We start from the raw sequence: 17,936 nt of genomic DNA on the forward strand, positions 1-17,936 counted from the left end.
CCAGAAGATGTGCCAACCGGTAGGAAGGACACATGCTCCACTATGTTCATAGCAGCCTTATTTATAATAGCCAGAAGCTGGGAAGAACCCAGATGCCCCTCAACAGAGGAACGGATACAGAAATTATGGTACATTTACACAATGGAGTACTACTCAGCTATTAAAAAGAATGAATTTATGAAATTCCTAGGCAAATGGATGGACCTGGAGGGCATCATCCTGAGTGAGGTAACACAATCACAAAGGAACTCACACAATATGTACTCACTGATAAGTGGATATTAGCCCAAAACTTAGAATCTCCAAGATATAAGATACAATTTGCTAAACGCATGAAACTCAAGAAGAATGAAGACCAAAGTGTGGACACTGTGCCCCTTCTTAGAATTGGGAACAAAACACCCATGGAAGGAGTTACAGAGACAAAGTTTGGAGCTGTGAAGAAAGGATGGACCATCTAGAGACTGCCATATCCAGGGATCCACCCCATAATCAGCTTCCAAACGCTGACACCATTCCATACACTAGCAAGATTTGCTGAAAGGACCCAGATATAGCTGTCTCTTGTGAGACTATGCCGGGGCCTAGCAAACACAGAAGTGGATGCTCACAGTCAGCTAGTGGATGTATCACAGGGCTCCCAATGGAGGAGCTAGAGAAAGTACCCAAGGAGCTAAAGGGATCTGCAACCCTACAGGTGGAACAACATTATGAACTAACCAGTACCCCGGAGCTCTTTACTCTAGCTGCATATGTATGAAAAGATGGCCTAGTTGTCCATCACTGGAAAGAGAAGCCCATTGGGCACACAACCTTTATATGCCCCAGTATAGGGGAATGACAGGGCCAAAAAATGGGAATGGGTGGGTAGGGAAGTGGGGGGGAGAGTACAGGGGACTTTTGGGATAGCATTGGAAATGTAATTGAGGAAAATATGTAATAAAAATATTAAAAATTAAAAAAAAGAAAGAAAGTTACCTCAGCCTCTCCAGGAAGATCCAGCAATACCTCTCCGGGGCATATACCCAGAAGAAGTTCCTATTGGTAGTAATAACACATGGTCCACTATGTTTATAGCAGCCTCATTTATGATAGCCAGAAGCTGGAAAGAACCCAGATATTCCTCAACAGAAGAATGGATACAGAATATGTGGTACATTTACACAATGGATTACTACTCATCTATTAAAAACAATGGATTTACGAAATTCATTGACAAATGGTTGTATCAGGAGGATATTATCCTTAGTGAGATAACCCAGTCACAAAAGGAGTCATTAGATATGCACTCACTGATAAGTGGACATTAGCCCAGAAACATAGAACACCCAAGATACAATTTGCAAAACACAAGAAAATCAAAAAGAGGGAAGACCAATGGGTGGATACTTCATTCCTCCTTAGAATAGGGATCAAAATACCCATGAAAGGAGTTAGAGACAAGGTTTGGAGCTAAGACTAAAGGATGGACTATCCAGAGACTACCCCACCTGGGGATCCACCCCATAATCAACCCAGACACCCAGACACTATTGCATATGCCAGAAAGATTTTGCTGAAGGGACCCTGTTATAGCTGTTTCATATGAGGCTATGCAAGTGCCTGGCAAATACAGAAGTGGATGTTCACAGTCATCTATAAGTTGGAACACAGGGCCCCCGATGGAGAAGCTAGAGAAAGCACCCAAGGAGCTGAAGGGGTCTGCAACCCAATAGATGGAACAACAATATGAACTAACCAGTACCCCCAGAGCTCTTATCTCTAGCTGCATATGTAGCAGAAGATGGCCTAGGAGGCCATCACTGGGAAGAGAGGTGTTACCTCCTTCAAGCCTAGCTAAGCTGGCCTCATACCATCCACCTCTGAGGCAGAGCCACCTGCTGTGCTGCTTCTCATCACTCTCCTTTGATGTGCCACTACCTGCTACCTGCCTGAGACTGAACCACTTTTCCAAGATTTTCTGGAGTTAGCACAGAACTGTGATCTTGGAAAGTTCCTACTAAAAGACTGATCTGTCAACCTCAAAGGAACTTTGCATGACTGGGAATGGGTCTTCCCTCTTCTTTATAAAGCATCTTTGCCAACATTAAAGTTGAATCTTGATCAGAATACAGTCTTGACTCCGTTTTCCTCTTTACAAGCCTACATTCCCTCTCTACTTTCAGTTCCAAGATGCATCCCAGGCTGGAATCCAGACATGAGAGCAGCAGGTCAGCCCCAACAAGGAGGCTCCTTGGTATTGCAAACTTTATATGCCCTAGTACAGGGGAATGCCAGGGCCAAGAATTTGGAGAGGGTGGGTAGGGGAGCAGGGTGGTGGGGAGGGTATAGGGAACTTTCAGGATTGCATTTGAAATGTATATAAAGAAAATATCTAATAAAAGAAAGTCTCAATCAAAAAAAAAAAAAAAAAGGAAGGAAAGTCTTAAAGCTCACCCTCAATGACACACTTCTTCCAACAAGGCCATACCTCCTAATCCTTCCTAAACAATCTACCAACTGAAAACCAAACATTCCAATTGATGAGCCTATATGTGGGTAGGGAGTCCCTCTCATTCAAATCACCAGAGTAGCCCTGTTTTCCTAGCCCAGCATAAGTAAAGTAGGTACGAAGAACACCTGAACAGTAATCAGTCTTTGTCCCATTTCATAAAGCATGTGGTTAGACCTCACCCTATGTACACTGAACCAAATCAGCTGTAAGATTCCATCTGTGAATAAAATACTGGGTGATTATACTCAAAAGCTCAAGTTAGCAAATGTTTTTCTTTACCTACATCTCAAATGTACTCAGGCTTAAGAATAGTACAGGCATTCACTCCACTTTAGTATTCACTTGTTTATTGATAAATGCTGCTAGAGGAAGAAGCAGGTGGAAGCTAGATTGTTAGAACTTAATCAAAAGCCTAGCTTAATGGTTAAATCCATCTCCAACTCTCTAGGATGCCTATCAGGTCAAAGGTAGATTTTATGACCACTCCTATGATTTTAGTAAGAAATGCTCTCTTACAGGCTCATGTGTCAAACACCTGGGCCCCAGCTGCTGGCAATGTTTTGGGAGGTTCTAAAAAAAGTAAAGAGATGGGACATAGTTGGAAAAAGCAAGACTTTGAAGGTTGGACTAGTCCTGGCCAATCTCTCATTCTTACTTCCTGTCTACCAAGGAGGAGCAGCCTCTGCCACATGCTCCTCTGTCCATGATGCTGTTCAAGAGCTTAGGACAACAAATCACCCTGATGTGAAACTATGAGTAAAATAATTTCCTCCTCTTTTAGTTTATATCAAACAATATAACAATGAGAAAAAGAGCTATTATGATATAGCCTGTCATTGATTTAATATGAATGGTTCTATTGGCTCATATATTTGAATTAGAGGTCCTTAGATAGAAGTGCCACTTGAGAGAGACATTGGAGGTTTAGCCTTGTTGACGGAAGTATGTCTTTAGGGGTGGACTCTGGATTTCAAATGCTTAAGCTAGGCCCAGTGTCTCTCTCTTCCTGCTACCTTCCAATCTGAATGTACAACTCTCAGCTACCTCTCCAGCACCATGTCTGCCTCCATGCTGCCATGTTCCTTCCATGATGAAAATGGACTGGACCTCTGAACTGTAAGCCAGTCCCAGTTAAATATTTTCCTTTATAAAAGTTGCCGTGGACATGGCAGCATGGAACCATAAGATACAGTCATTCTTCTAAGACCTCAAGACCAAATCAGAGGTAAACACAATGACTCAACTATCAGAGTAATTCTCTCCCCCTGGTAGGTGCCTGGGTTGAGTGGCTGGTTGGTTGTTTAATCGTCTGTTTGGCTGACTAATTTCAGACAGAGTCTATGCAGCCCTAGCTGGCCTGGATCTCACTAGGTAGACAAGGTTGGCCCCAAACTCACCACGACCTTCAGGCTCCCTGAGTTGATTCATAATGTGGAAACTTAAATCCAACTATTTGCTTCTGTGCTCTCAGCTATCCAAAGATCTCAGCTCACTCATGAAGAGTCTTAACAGATCAGCCTTCCAGATATCCAAAAGACTTTTGGCCCTTCCTCCCTACCTTCTACTCACTCTATTCCAACATGCTAGTTTCCACCATACCAAAAGGTGCACACCCAGAGTAACTACTTGTAGCTTTGTGTGCTACCCTACCTCTGAGGCAACTATTGTCAACTCTATTCAAACCCCAGCATAGACTGGCTGGACTTAGACCCTTGCAGGATAGCTGGGGTGTGACGGTCAGGGTACTGTGGGAACCCAGTCCAAATGCTCCCTCAAGCCACTTGGAGGGGCTGCAAGTCCATGGCCAGAGTAGGTTCCATGGGTTATCCACATAGTGGGCATGCAGGGGCTATTCACATAGTCGGTATGCAGGGGCTATCCACATAGTGGGTATGCAGGGAGCTGCAAGGGCTAAGGGAGCTTCCTTGGCTAAGCCAGACAAGTACCCACAGGAGGTCCTTGTGTACTTGTCCGTTAGTCTACCTTCTGTAAATAAGTTTTTAATAACACAAATAAATGTATGATGCCAATGTATCCACAAAGCCAAAAAATCTTTCCAAAATAGATTACAAAGGAAAACTTATTTAAATTTTTATTTTTTAAAAGGTCAAGGCAGGGCTGGTGAGATGGCTCAGTGGTTAAGAGCACTGACTGCTCTTCCAAAGGTCCTGAGTTCAAATCCCAGCAACCACATCATAGCTCACAACCATATGTAATGAGATCTGATGCCCTCCTCTGGAGTGTCTGAAGACAGCTACAGTATGCTTAATCATAATAAATAATAATAATATAATAATAAAAGGTTAAGGCAGTCGGATGGTCTTTGCTGGGAAACCCTGAGGGCTCTCAGCAAATCCAGCAAAGACCACCTGCACAATAACCTGAAGTGGCTGCTGGGCTACCAGGATGGTTTGGAAAAATGCAGGTCTCGTCCCAAACTATCTTCATACTCTGGATGGGTGTGAGATCACATCCAAACAATACCTCACTCCACATGCAAGAGAACTTCCTTCCTTTGATAATTCACCATCCTCTGGATCTGCTTCAGGCCTGTCCCAATCCTCACTACACAATCTCCTCTAGGGAATATCCCACAATCCCCCTTAACCTCAACTCCAAATGGAACCCAGAGCACACATGAGGCCTCTTTCAAAGAACCTATTGTGCTTCAGTCCTCTCCGACAATCAAAGCAGAAATTTGCATTGAATGTTCGAATTGGCATCCAGAATAAGAGGAAGACAGGGCCTGACAAGTGGCAGGAGGAGCAAGAGAGGAAGGTGTGAGCCCTCTCAGAGATAGCATTTCAACAGCTAAAGAGGTTTGACAATCTGAAGGAGCTGAAGTTGCTTAAGGAGTTCTAGGACTTAGAGGAAGTGATGGAGAAGAGTACCAGAGAAGGCCTGGGCCATCAGGAGAAGCAGAAAGCTGAGCAATTTCACTCCACAGCCAAGACTTTCAACCTTAAGCTTGGATAGTGTGATGGATTGTATATTCTTGGACCTGGGAGTAGCACCATTTGGAGGTGTGGCCTTGTCGGAATAGGTGTGACCTGGTTGGAGTAGATGTGTCACTGTGGGTGTGAGCTTAAGACCCTCTACAGAGTTGCCTGGAAGTCACTCTTCCACTAGAAGCTTTTGGATGAAGATGTAGAACTCTCAGCTCTGCCTGGGCCTTGCCTGTCTGGATATTGCCATGCTCCCACCTTGATGATAATGGACTGAACCTCTGCACCTGTAAGCCAGCCCCAATTAAATGTTTTTATAAGACTTGCCTTGGTCGATGCCCCTCAACAGAGGAATGGATACAGAAATTATGGTACATTTACACAATGGAGTACTACTTAGCTATTAAAAAGAATGAATTTATGAAATTCCTAGGCAAATGGATGGACCTGGAGGGCATCATCTTGAGTGAGGTAACACAATCACAAAGGAACTCACACAATATGTATTCACTGATAAGTGGATATTAGCCCAAAACTTAGGATACCCAAGATATAAGATACAATTTGCTAAATGCATGAAACTCAAGAAGAATGAAGACCAAAGTGTGGACCCTATGCCCCTTCTTAGAATTGGGAACAAAACACCCATGGAAGGAGTTATACAGACAAAGTTTGGAGCTGTGATGAAAGGATGGACCATCTAGGGACTGCCATATTCAGGGATCCATCCCATAATCACCTTCAAAACGCTGACACCATTCCATACACTAGCAAGATTTTGCTGAAAGGACCCAGATATAGCTGTCTCTTGTGAGACTATGCCGGGGCCTAGCAAACACAGAAGTGGATGCTCACAGTCAGCTATTGGATGAATCACAGGGCTCCCAATGGAGAAGCTAGAGAAAGTACCCAAGGAGTTAAAGGGATATGCAACCGTATAGGGGGAACAACATGATGAAGTAACCAGTACCCCAGAGCTCTTGTCTCTAGCTGCATATGTATCAAACGATGGCCTAGTCGGCCATCACTGGTAAGAGAGGCCCATTGGACTTGCAAACTTTATATGCCCCAATACAGGGGAATGCCAGGGCCAAAAGAATGGGAATGGGTGGGTAGGGAAGTGGGGGAGGTATGGGGGACTTTTGGGATAGCATTGGAAATGTAATTGAGGAAAATACGTAATAAAAAAATATTAAAAATTAAAAAAAAGACTTGCCTTGTTCATGGCATCTCTTCATAGCAGTAAAACCCTGACTAAGAAAGAAGTTGGTACCAGGGACTGGGGTATTGCTGTGGTAGGCCTGACCATGCTTTTATTTGAAAGAATGTGGATTTTGGGACTTTGGATTTGGAAAGCAGTGGCATGCTTTAAATGGGGCTTAATGGGTCACCCTAGTAAAAATTTGGAAGACTTTGTTGCTGGGAGTAATTTGAACTGTGTTGTTCTGGCCCAAGTGATTTCAAAGGAGAAGAATTTTCAGAATGTGGCATAAAGACTGTTTTTATGGTATTTTCTGAAGAATGTGGCTACTTTAAGCCCTTGCCTGATAAATCTGTCTGAGGCTAAGGTGAAGAGACTCAGATTAATTGCACAGACAAAGGAATTTTCCAAAAAGCTCATCGGAGACTTTGTTCTCTGGTTAAATCTTATGAAGAGACGTTTGAACAAGCATAGCAAGCTTAGAAAGAAAAAATATAAATTTTATGGTTCGAGTATTAAAGGGGTACCAGGAAGTGAAATGGAGCAAAATCCTGGGTTCTAGGAGATAACAGATTAAGGGAGTAGGACCTTGGGACAAGAGCCTACCCAGCTAAATTTAGATCCAGGCATGGTGGTATACACCTTTCATCCCAGGAGACAGGTGTGGTTTTCCTTTTCCCACCTGTTTGAACCTGCTTGTTCAAGGGTGGAGTTTCCTGCTCATTCATCCTGCCACGCCCACTGCTCGACCCTGCCCCTTTGCTGCTTGGAGGCACACACGTGTTCATCCTGCTACTGGACCCCGAGTTACTTGGCGGGAAATCGGGTTCCCTCCCCCTTCCTTTATAACTGAGTGTCTGGAAATAGTAAAATTGAGCTTTGATCAGAATACTGTCTTAGCTACATTTCTTTCTCTTGCCGCCTAGCTCCTCTTCTCTTCCAGGTTTCCAAAATGCCTTTCCAGGCTAGAACCCAGGCTGTGATCTGCTGGCTGGACACAACATTTGGCGCCCAACGTGGGGCTGAGAAATGGCAAAGGATTTTTAAAAGAGACACTGCTGGTTTGGAGCTCCATAGACTAATTAAAGGATAAAGGAAACTCATACCAGAGAAGGTATATGCTAAGCTGAGACAGTGTTAAACCCGAGCGCTGGTTCACTTAGGTTCAGCAGTGAAGCTTAAGAAGAGCTAGGCACAGACGGTAGGCTGTGGCTCACAAAAGCTACATTGTTAGGTGTGAGAAAGGAAAGGGTTTATTAAAAGGAAAATAATCAGGCGGATTGCCGCAGTTATAAAAACTGCATCATGAGAGAGGAAATTGTCCCAAATAGCAGGAGTACTCTGCCCCCTTTTTGTGTCTTGTTTAATGTCTGGTGCACCAATCTGTTCTCGTGTTCAATTCATGTATGTTCGTGTCCAGTCTGTATAAATGATTGTTCTATGTTTTATGTTGGATAATAAAGATGGTATAAAAAACTTTATCTACAAAGCCAAGAGCTGCCACGTGTTTCAGCCAAGAACCAGACACGTGGCAGAAGGGCCCCTGCTGGAAAAATGTTCGTTTTAAGAAAAAGCAGCGAGTGCACAGCCTCTTAGTTTCAGAGTAAAAATTCTGATAAATGGTTCATGATTAATGTGTTTGACAATGGTAAAGTGCTTTTTTTTTTTTTTTTAGGTTTTTTCAGACAGGGTTTCTCTGTATAGCCCTGGCTGTCCTGGAACTCACTTTGTAGACCAGGCTGGCCTCGAACTCAGAAATCCACCTGCCTCTGCCTCCCAAATGCTGGGATTAAAGGCGTGCACCACCACTGCCCCGTAAAGTGTTTTTTATTCTATGATTGTAGCTACAAAAATTAATATTCTCTGATTGGTCTAAAATTAACTGTTTCATTTGTTTTTTTTTTTATTAAAAATGTGCTCTACATGTTTTCACATTCAGCTCATAAGTTGTTGGTTAAGATTAATAATTGTTACATTGCTACAGATGATTAATGTTAAATTTGATAACTCAAGTTTAGAGTCCTTCTGACACGTGGCCTAAGGCAGCCCTAGAGGCAGGGTCTCTAAAGATATTTCTAGTTTAGATAATGATTAATGTGGTTCCTATCCTAAATAGTAAAATTTAAGATAAGATTTAAAGCAATGCCTCTTTATTAAAGCGTTAAAGCTTGCTTTAATAGGTATTCATAGGTATTAATTGACATCTAAACTTCGTAATATGCTAGTAATGCTTCTAATATTGATTTTAACGGTGATAAATTGTTTTAAACTTAGGCTTTGCTTTCCCAATGTTGTAGGTATTATCCTAACCTTATACAAAAAACTTAAAAATTATGGTTAAAACTGCCATTGTTCCATTGACTGCAGCTTGCAGTTTAATTGCAAATTTAAGATTGATGCTCAGATTAAAAAGTATTTTACCTTTGAGTCAATACAGGGCTCTGGGTAGCCCCAGAGCGGCTTGTGGCCTTTCTTTGGTTTTGCAAACAATGCCTAAAAAAGTTTTTCCCTGTGTTCAAAAAAATTTCTTTTTAACAGTGTTACAGATCTATTCATATGTTTAAAATAATGCTTAAATTCAAAGATTTTTACTTCTAGTGAACTGGTAATCACTTAAAAAATTTTTCCTCTAGGTATGGCTAATATAGCTTTACATTATGTAAGAAAAATGTTTATTGTTTCTGCTTCTATACAAGAAGCCAAAAGTTTTAATCTTTCAGTATATATTGTTTCCCAAGTGGAATATATTTTATTAACTAATGCTTCTCAAGGATAGTTTACCTTAAATCCTTGCTCTCACCCAAAAGATTCAGAGACAGTATCCTTTTATTACTTAGTGTTTTAGTTTACTACAAAAGGTTTTACAAAAAGTAAAGAAAGCTTTTATAATTGTTGTTAATTGGTAATTAAAAATTAGTTGTGCCCAAGACAATTCTTTGGTCAGAAAAAACATTATTGTAGAGTCATTTTTCTCATCCTCCCAGCCGATCGTTGGCCCACGTGGGCCCAACTAGCTGCTGTGGGGCAAAGTCTTAAGACACACAGTTGCCCCTGTTCCCAGCACAAATAATCTGGTTGTGTGCTGTAGATGGTGTTTTAAAATGCTAAACAATCAAACCTTAATTTATATATTAATAGTCAATACTATATCTCTGAGCTCATAATTACTTAAAATTGTTCGTCCCTCAGATACTATTAATTCTCAAATTTACAATTGCTTATACATATTTCTAGTTAATAAATAAATAAATTATACACGTGTGACTCTTAATAACTTTTCAAGCTTTCTAGTTACAACCGTTCCTTAAAAAAATGATTAAAAGTGCAGTTAGTCACTGCCCCTTTACAGCCAAGTATATAAAATGTTTTGTCCAACAAGTTATTAGTTCAAAAGGTTAGATATTGTAAAATTTTAAACTTTAACCTCTTAAAAGACAAGAAAAAAATTGTATCCCCATATATACTATTTAGTGCATTTCCATGCACACTATTTAAAACATACCTTTATTTTCAAAATTTGAGATTAAAATGTCAAATTTAATAAATGCTTTTTAGTATCTTAAAAAGATCTACTTATTGGCTTATAGATTGATCCTAAAACAGCTACCTTATTAAAAAAGGAAAAAACAGGTTCTCTCCACAGAACACTACAGAAGCATATTAGTAATTCATGTGCCGAGCTGACAGGTAAGTTAACTCAGTGTCCTAATTAAAAAAACTAAAAGATTAAGTTCATGTTTTAGATCCATCCTTGCTTGTCATTTTTCCAGTTTAGACTAGCTTCTAGCCTTTTAACTTTATGACAATAGTAAATCAGAGACTGTATATTCAGACTTAGTAAAATTAGTCATTTAATAGAGTCATAATGATTTTTCACTTTTCTTCAGTGTAACCAGCCATTCTAACTCAATTTTAGACTGGTCTAATATTCAGTCCAATTATTAGAGATTCCTATATTCTAAATTACCTAACAAAGTTAATTCAGAACATATCCCCCAAGGTCACCAAAGGCTCATCTTGCCTTATTTGTCCTAAACTTTTTGCAAACTGATATTAAAGGTCAGTCTGCAGCGGATCGCCACTGGCATCCAGTTACTTCTAATTCTTATCGATTAATAAAATAAAAAGACCCCCTAACTAACGAATAAAAAGATCAGGTTCTAATCTGGGGAAGGGGCTCAGTTTGTGTTTTTTCAAGAGATAAAGATAGAGCACGACGGCTGCCAAAGAGATTAATTAGTCAGATGAACGCACATTCCAAATCTTCTTATAAGTATTACCTTGAGGACTAAAATTCCTCTTTTGCTTAAAATTCAGCTAAAAACTAAAGCTCCTAAAAAAGCTGTTTTCCTGCTACTCTCTGAGCCAGCTTCCCCACAAGAGGCCAGAGACTAGCCTAGCCTTACAATTTACAACTGAATAAAGTACCTAGACTTCTCCAAAAAGAAAATTTACATTACTACTTTCTCATTGTCTAGATCTCTTTCTTTTTTCAAATAGGTCAATCTACTTTCTCCAGCCAGAACTACAGGCGTGCCTACCCCTCCCCCAAGAGCACACAGGTGGCTACTGGTATCTCCCTTCCAAGGACATTCCAGCATGTGGCTTTCAGTCTGAGATAAAATTTAAATTTACCAAGAGAGCTAAAAAAGTAAAAATTTCTAATATTTACAGAGATTAGTTCTTATTTTGATAGACGGGCTTAGTCCCTTAGCTGGCCTCTGGCTTTTCACCCTTGCTGTTACTGCAAGGTGTCCTTAGTTCCTCAGGCTATTAAAAATAACAGGGATGAGGAGGAAAGACTTCCAGCTCCTATTTTAACCACAATTTGTGGTGTTAATAATGACATAATTCTTGTCTAGGCCTTGCTAAATCTGAGGTTGACAAGTCTCCTATAGAGACTGTGCAGGACTCAGACCTGCACGTACTGATTCGTCATCATACGAATACAGTATGGCTACCGCTTGGCGCAGAAGATTACTGCGGGGAAAGGTCCAGCTTGACCGTTTCTGAGTTCCCTGTATGACACACCTGATTTAAAGGAGGTTGGTATCTGATTCCAGCTAAAAACTAAAAATACCTAAGGCTCTGCCTCCCCTCCTGTACTGGCTGGTTTTGTGTGTCAACTTGACACAGCTGGAGTTATCACAGAGAAAGGAGATTCAGTTGAGGAAATGCCTCCATGAGATCCAACTGTAAGGCATTTTCTCAATTAGTGATCAAGGGGGAAAGGCCCCTTGTGGGTGGGACTGAAGAGTTCAGGTGGCCAGTAATTTTCCACCTTCATTCCCCACTCCTTTTAGTAAGTAGCTCTAATCTTAGAGCCAGTTTTCGGCCTCTTGGAGGACCCGATATTGTTGCCTTAGTACCATAACTTGCACTGCATTTATTCTTTCTCTAATAAAAGCTACTAACTTATTGAGGATGCAGGGGCCAAAAGTAAGCAAAAGCATAAGTGTAATTAAGGGTCCTGCTATGGTGGAAAGGAGAGTGGTGAGCCAAGGGGACTTATTAAACCAGCTTTCGAACCATCCTTGTTGGCTTTCTCTTTCTCTTTTACGTATATCTAGGCGTTCTCTAAGTTTGGCCATAGAATCTTTGATTACTCCTGAATGGTCAACATAAAAACAACATTCTTCTTTTAGGGCAGCACAGAGTCCTCCTTCTTTAAGGAATAATAAGTCTAATCCCCTCCTGTTTTGTAACACTACTTCGGACAGGGAAGTCAAAGATTCTTCTAATTTGGTTATAGACTGTTCTATAGTTCTAAGATCAACATCCATAGCTGTACGTAATTCTTCATAGTATTGGGGGGTCTTAATTAAGGCAGCGGTTCCTGTACCTACTCCTGCTGCTACTCCCAATCCTAAAAGTACTGCCAAAGTTAAGGTAACGGGTTCTCTTTTCCAGCGGACCCGGTGATCAAATTTGTCTAAAAAGGAGCTATCATCATGATACAGGAGTCTAGGAATAAGTTGAACTAAAATGCAGAAATCTTTGGAACTATTAAAAACAGACATAGACACACAAGGAGTGAGACCTGTATTGCAAGCCCATACTGTGTCTATGGGGGGCACTAGATACTGACCACCTTTGTTAGGCTGGATGTTCTGGGTCTGATTACAGAGGTGCCCTTTATCCTGAGGTACCTGGCCTAAACAAAGCCCACTTCCTGAAACCGCTGCCAGAGTCAACTTTCTGTTTTCTCCCCAAAGGCATTGAGAATGATCTGAAGTAGTATTATAAGTCCTGATCTGAGCAATTCCTTCATAATAAGGGGGCCTAGAGGCATAGCATAACCAACATGATTGAGTCATATTAGGATTAGTCCTATTTAAAACTAAAAAAGCTCCTTGGACTAGACTGACCAGACGGCTCTCTGTATCTAGGGGCGGTGGGGAAGCTAAGGTTGGCTTTATGAGGGGAGTATTAGTCCTTAGGGAGGGTCCCACTGTGTTGAGCTGTGGAGTTGGTGGAGCTGGTACGGCCGGGACTTTTGGGGGAGCCGGTGCGACTGGGGGGCCCTGTTCCATAAGGACTTTGTTGGGCCCTATGGGTGTTACCGCCAGGTCTCTCACCGTCAGTCTGATTGTAAAAATGAACCCAGGGTCTCTTGGTGGAACGTATACGCGCCAACCCCACCTATTTCCTTTAAGCCAACTCAAACGATTTTGTTTCCCTTTTTCGGTGAATTTTATAAGTAGGGGGTTGCAGTATTTACCTTTGCATGGTCCTGGGGGGGCTGTTTTTAAGAGTGCACCCACTCTCTGGATATTTATGGGGGTTTCTTTCTCCTTGGTTTGGCCTGTCATAACCACTACCTCGTTTTACCGTGATTAGGTCCCAGTCAGAGGAAGGCTTCCAGTAGGCTTCCCCTGTTGTTTCACATGTCCATTTACCACAAAAATAATCTGATGCCCCTCCACATTCTTGTTGAAGCCTTCCGCTCCGACCCTGACCGGGGCAAACATAAAAATGTGCAGCTCTAAGATTACCTCGGTAGAACTGCCCCGAACATCCATACGTGTTCCCTATCCCACTTGGAACACACCGCTGTTCAGGGGGTGGGTTACTAAGATCAGTATGATCGGGGAGGTCCCAATTGGGAGATCCTGCTGCTAACTTACAGATGTCAGGTGTGAGATCAGGCCACCAAGTCCAAGGGGGATGGACTGCAGTGACTGCCCATACAATGTTTCCCTCCTCATTAAGCACTTCCCAGGACTGTTGAATTGGAGCATGAGGGTTGTGGTTCCCTAGGCTCAGGGTGGCACCCGCGACGCAAGCGAAGTTTAAGAGGATTATCAGTAGCTGCCACCGTCCAGTTGTCTTCATGGTTGCCTCTTCCCTGGCTAGGAGCCTTCTTGACGTGGGAGGCGTGGATTCAGGCGGCGATTCCGTCTACCTTTACTGCCGTGGGAGTTGTTAACAGCACCAGATATGGTCCTTTCCACCGAGGCTCAAGAGTGCCAAGGACCGAATCTCCAACCTGGAACCCGTGGGGCACTGCTGTAGTCCCCGGTGCATAAGCTTCTTTGATCTGGTCCCAGATCTGTGTTCTGACAACTTCTAAGGCCTTTAAATGGGTAAACAGAGCAGAGGGTGAGGAAGAGTCAACACAGGGATCCAATATCCCGCCAGATTCGGTCAAGGGGGGCGGTCCCCCATGTAGAATTTCATAAGGGGTAATACCGAAACGTCCAGGTGTGTTTCGGACTCTAAGAAGCGCAAAGGGAAGGAGGGTCACCCAGTCTTTACCGCCGGTCTCAATAGCTAATTTAGTTAGGGTCTCTTTTAGAGTCCTGTTCATTCTTTCTACCTGCTCTGAGCTCTGGGCTCTATAAGCACAATGTAACTTCCAATCGGTCCCCAATTGTGAGGCCAATCCCTGACTTACCTGGGCAACAAAAGCGGGCCCGTTGTCTGAGCCAATTACCTTGGGGATCCCAAACCGGGGTAGGATTTCTTCAAGGATCTTCTTGGTTACCACCTGAGCAGTTTCAGACTTAGTGGGAAAAGCCTCTACCCATCCGGAAAAGGTGTCTATAAATACCAGCAGGTACTTGTTGCCATACATTCCTGGTTTAATTTCAGTGAAGTCCACTTCCCAGTAAACTCCGGGGCGATCTCCTCGTTGTCTCTTTCCTTGTTCTTTGTAAGGTCGGGCAGCATTGGTGAGAGCACAAGCCTGGCAGGAGTCAATTACCTGTTGTACTACCGAGTTGAGTTTTAAAATATAATAATCGGAACCCTTGATCAGCTGTAGGAGTTTATCAGATCCCAGATGAGTCAGTTGATGTAATTTTTGGACATAGTCTCTTCCTTCTTTTGTAGGTAAAATAATACGCCCATCTACAGTCCGCGCTAGCCCCCTAAAATTGAATTCCTGCGCCTGTTTGTGACAAACCCTGGAATCTAATAGTTTAAAATCTTCATCAGAGTAAGTATAATTAGGATTGGTTGCCGGTGAGGGCTCTGGCAGGGGCCTGCCTCTTTCTACCATGATTGTTACCTCCTGAGCTGCCTGCTTTGCTGCTACATCAGCCATTTGGTTTCCTCGGGCCACAGGATCCTGTCCTTTTAGGTGGCCCGGACAATGGATAATAGCCATTTTCTTTGGCATATGTATAGCCTCTAGGAGGGCCAGAATTTCTTCTTTGTTTTTAATGTCTTTACCTGCCGAGGTAAGTAGCCCCCTCTGTTGGTAGATGGCCCCATGGATATGGGCTGTAGCGAAAGCATAGCGGCTGTCAGTGTAAATGTTGATTGCCTTACCTTCAGCCAACCGCAGGGCTTGGGTTAGCGCCAGGAGTTCAGCCTTCTGAGCCGAAGTTCCTTCTGGAAGACCACTCGCCCAAATTACCTGTTTTCCATCTACCACTGCCACTCCTGCTCTTCTTCTTCCCTCCACCACAAAGCTGCTACCATCTGTGTACCAGGCAGGCACACCTGGCCAAGGCTGATCAGTCAGATCCCTCCTTGTTCCAGTTTCTTCAGCCAGGACATCAGCACATTGATGTACAGGAGTGGAGTCATCCGCCAAGGGGAGGAGGGTGGCAGGATTGAGGATGGCAGGTGGAGCAAAAGTTACTCGATCATTTAGCAACAAACTCTGGTAGTGGGTCATCCGGGCATTAGTCATCCACCGGTCAGGGGGCTGTCGTACAATACTCTCCAGAGCATGGGGGGCGATTATAGTCACATGCTGACCCAGAGTAAGCTTGTCAGCGTCTTTAACAAGCAGGGCTACTGCAGCAATGGCTTTCAGGCAGGAGGGCCAACCGCTGGCGACTGGGTCAAGCTTTTTAGATAGGTAGGCCACTGGCCGCTTCCAGGGCCCCAGAGTCTGAGTCAAGACCCCGCGAGCTACTCCAGCCCGCTCATCAACATATAGGGTAAAAGGCTTAGTCAAATCTGGCAAGGCCAGAGCGGGGGCTGCAAGCAGGGCTGCCTTTATGCTGTCAAAGGCTTTTTGGTGTTCCTCAGTCCAGGTGAATGGGACTTTTTCCTTAGTAAGTGGATATAGAGGGGCCGCCAGTGTTGCGAACCCTGGTATCCAGAGTCTGCAAAAGCCCGCCGTCCCCAGAAACTCACGTACTTGGCGTGGGGTGGTAGGGGTTGGGATCAGCATCACAGTCTTTTTTCTGGCCTCGGTGAGCCACCGCTTTCCTTCTCGGAGGGTGTATCCTAGGTAGGTCACCTCGGTGCGACATAGCTGAGCTTTCTTGGCCGATACCTGGTACCCCAACTCACCCAGTTCATTCAGGAGCTTCTTGGTTCCTTCAAGGCACAGTTCCTGAGTTGGGGCTGCAACCAGTAAGTCATCTACATACTGCAAGAGAGAAATCTGAGGGTTTTGCGCTCTAAAAGGCGCAAGGTCACGGTGGAGCGCTTCATCAAAAAGAGTAGGGGAGTTCTTGAATCCTTGGGGCAACCTCATCCAGGTTAGCTGGCCCGTATATCCTCCTTCTGGGTCCCTCCACTCAAAAGCGAATAGTGGCTGGCTATTAGGGTGTAATCGAAGGCGGAAAAAGGCATCTTTTAAGTCTAGGACAGTGTACCAAGTCCGCTCTGGCGGGAGGGAACTTAGTAGGTTGTAAGGATTTGGAACGGTAGGGTGAATGTCCTGCACCCTCTTGTTAACTTCTCTCAAATCTTGCACTGGTCGATAATCATTAGTCCCAGGCTTTCGTACTGGCAGGAGAGGTGTGTTCCAAGGGGATTGGCAAGGCACTAGAATTCCTTGCTCTATCAGTCTCTGAATATGTGGCCGGATGCCTTCTTTAGCTTCCTTACTCATAGGGTATTGTCTGACCGAGACAGGGGAGGCATCGGCTTTTAACTCTACCACGACCAGTGGTACTTGTTTAGCTAATCCCATCCCTGCCTGCTCAGCCCAGACTCCAGAAAAAGCGGATAGCCATTCAGGGTCTGGCAATTGTTTGGGACCCTGCTCATGGAGTCGATACTCTTCTTCTAAATTTAAAACCAAACACGCTATAGGGGTCTCTCCCCAGGTAACTTCTGGTCCTTTTGAGGTGAACTGAACTTGAGCTTTAAGTTTGGTCAACAAGTCTCGTCCCAGAAGGGGCGCAGGGCACTCAGGAATCACAAGAAAAGAGTGAGTTACTTGACTTTTTCCTATTTCTAAAACTCGCTTAGTGGTCCAGGGGTAAAATTTACTGCCAGTGGCTCCCGTCACCATAGTCTTCTTGTTTCCTAATCGTCCTAACGGTTTAGTCAAGACTGAATGCTCTGCTCCTATGTCTATTAAAAAATTAACAGGAGTCCCCTCCACAGAAAGTGTTACCCTAGGCTCAGGGAGGGGGTCCGAGCCCCGACTCCCCTAGTCTTCTTCCATAGTCAACACCTTGGGTCCTCTTGGCTTCTTTTTGGGGCAATTTCTGGCCCAATGTCCTTTCTCTTTACAGTATGCACACTGGTCTTTTTCAAGTGGAAGTTTCTGTTCTCCTGGAGGTCTTCTTGCCCTGTTGCCCAGGTACCCTGACTGTCCTTTTTCTGACCTTTTTTCACCTACTACTATGGCCAAAATTCTAGTTAAGTTTCTCTCCTGGCGGTGATCACGCCGATTCTCTCTCTCTTCGATCTCTTTCTTTTCTCTCTCTCGCTTCTCTTCCTCTGTCTCCCTCTTGTGATACACTTTTTCAGCTTCCTTCACTAGATCCTGTAAAGTATAATCTTGGAGCCCTTCTAGTCTCTGTAACCTTTTCTTGATATCAGAGGCGGACTGACCAATGAAAGCCATAGCCACGGCCGCTTTTTGACCCTCTGAAGA

At 43.5% G+C, this 17,936-nt stretch overlaps 1 pseudogene; it reads left to right on the forward strand.

Moving 5' to 3' along the window:
- Positions 1-2,172: 2,172 nt before the first annotated feature.
- LOC147001290 (mRNA export factor GLE1-like) overlaps positions 2,173-17,936 on the forward strand; it is an 84,738-nt pseudogene continuing 68,974 nt past the window's right edge.

This window comes from Mus caroli, unplaced genomic scaffold (assembly GCF_978045245.1).
Source record: "Mus caroli unplaced genomic scaffold, Mus_caroli_1 scaffold_14, whole genome shotgun sequence".
Taxonomy (NCBI): Eukaryota; Metazoa; Chordata; class Mammalia; order Rodentia; family Muridae; genus Mus; species Mus caroli.